This window comes from Cherax quadricarinatus, chromosome 9 (assembly GCF_038502225.1).
Source record: "Cherax quadricarinatus isolate ZL_2023a chromosome 9, ASM3850222v1, whole genome shotgun sequence".
NCBI classification, from domain to species: Eukaryota; Metazoa; Arthropoda; class Malacostraca; order Decapoda; family Parastacidae; genus Cherax; species Cherax quadricarinatus.
The window spans coordinates 21,056,937-21,059,436 of NC_091300.1; positions in this window are offsets into that span (position 1 = coordinate 21,056,937).

Genomic DNA, 2,500 nt, shown 5'->3' on the forward strand with positions numbered 1-2,500 from the left:
GGAAGACAGGAGTCCTGGAGTGGCAGACAGGAAGGCAGGAGTCCTATGGTAGACAGGAAGACAGGAAGGCAGGAGTCCTCGGGTGGCAGACAGGAAGACAGGAGTCCTGGAGTGGCAGACAGGAAGACAGGAGTCCTGGAGTGGCAGACAGGAAGGCAGGAGTCCTATGGTAGACAGGAAGACAGGAAGGCAGGAGTCCTCGGGTGGCAGACAGGAAGACAGGAGTCTTGGAGTGGCAGACAGGAAGACAGGAGTCCTGGAGTGGCAGACAGGAAGACAGGAGTCCTGGAGTGGCAGACAGGAAGGCAGGAGTCCTATGGTAGACAGGAAGACAGGAAGGCAGGAGTCCTCGGGTGGCAGACAGGAAGACAGGAGTCCTGGAGTGGCAGACAGGAAGACAGGAGTCCTGGAGTGGCAGACAGGAAGGCAGGAGTCCTATGGTAGACAGGAAGACAGGAAGGCAGGAGTCCTCGGGTGGCAGACAGGAAGACAGGAGTCCTGGAGTGGCAGACAGGAAGACAGTAATGACCTGGTTGTTACAGATACAACAACCTTCTCTTAACGACTTGATGATTCACCCTCGTTACCAGAGTCTGAGATGGTTATCATGATCGCCACTGCTGTGACGTAAACACACACACACACACACACACACACACATACACACACACACACACACACACACACACACACACACACACACACACACACACACACACACACACACACACACACACACACACACACACACACACACACACACACACACACACACACACACACACACACACACACACACACACAGACACACACACACACACACACACACACACACACACACACACACACACACAGCCAGCAAGACTGGATCTTGTGTTCACCCTGAGTAGCTCAGACATGGATGACATCATATATGAGAGGCCCCTTGGAGCTAGTGACCATGTAGTCCTGAGTTTTGATTACATAGTAGAGTTACAGGTGGAGAGGATAACAGGAGTCGAATGGGAAAAGCCAAACTATAAAAGGGGGGACTACACAGGTATAAGGAATTTCCTGCTGGAGGTGCAGTGGGACAGAGAAATGGTAGGAAAGACAGTAAATGAAATGATGGAGTATGAAACAACAAAATGCAAGGAGGCTGTGGAAAGATTTGTTTACAATGGCAACAGAAACAATGGGAAGACCAAAGCAAGTCCTTGGTTTACCCAAAGGTTCAGGGAGGCAAAAACTAAGTGCATTAGAGAATAGAAGAGCTCTAGAAGGCAAAGGACCCAGTAAAACAAGGAGATCAGTCGAAGAGCCAGAAACGAATATGCACATATAAGGAGGGAGGCCCAGCGACAGTACAAAAATGACATAGCATCGAAAGCCAAGTCTGAACCAAAACTGCTGTTTAGCCACATTAGGAGAAAGACGACAGTCAAAGACCAGGTGATCAGGCTGAGGAAAGAAGGTGGGGAACTCACAAGAAACGATAAAGAGATATGCGAGGAGCTCAACAGGAGATTTAAGGAAGTATTCACAGTGGAGACAGGAAGGACTCTGGGAAGACAGGACAGAGGGTGACACGAACAAGGAATACACCAACAGGTGCTGGACGATATGCACACAACAGAGGAGGTGAAGAAGCTGCTAAGTGACCTTGATACCTCAAAGGCAATGGGACCAGACATCTCCCTGTGGTTCCACAGGGAAGGAGCAGATATACTGTGTGTGCCATTAACCACAATTTTCAACACATCCCTTCAAACTGAGCAACTACCTGAGGTAAAGTAGACCGCAAATGTAGTTCCCATTTTTAAAAAAGGAGACTAAAAAAAGGCACTAAATTACACACCAGTGTCACTGACCTGTATTGTATGCAAAATCATGGAGAAGATTATCAGGAGGAGAGTGGTGGAGCACCTGGAATGGAACAAGATTATAAACGAAAACTAACACGGATTCATGGAAGGCAAATCCTGTGTCACAAACCTTCTGGAGTTTTATGACAAAGTTACAGAAGTAAGACACGAGAGAGAGGGGTGGGTTGATTGCATTTTCTTGGACTGCAAGAAGGCCTTTGACACGGTTCCTCACAAGAGATTAGTGCAGAAACTAGAGGATCAGGCACGTATAACAGGAAGGGCATTGCAATAGATCAGAGAATACCTGACAGGGAGGCAACAACGAGTCATGGTAAGTGATGAGGTATCACAGTGGGCACCTGTGACGAGCGGGGTCCCACAGGGGTTGGTCCTAGGACCAGTGCTATTTTTGGTATATGTGAACGACATGACGGAAGGGTTAGACTCAGAGTGTCCCTGTTTGCAGATGATGTGAAGTTAATGAGGAGAATTAAATCTGATGAGGACCAGGCAGGACTTCAAAGAGACCTGGACAGACTGGACACCTGGTCCAGCAAATGGCTTCTCGAATTCAATCCTGCCAAGTGCAAAGTCATGAAGATAGGGGAAGGGCAAGAAGACCACAGACAGAGTATAGGCTAGGTGGCCAAAGA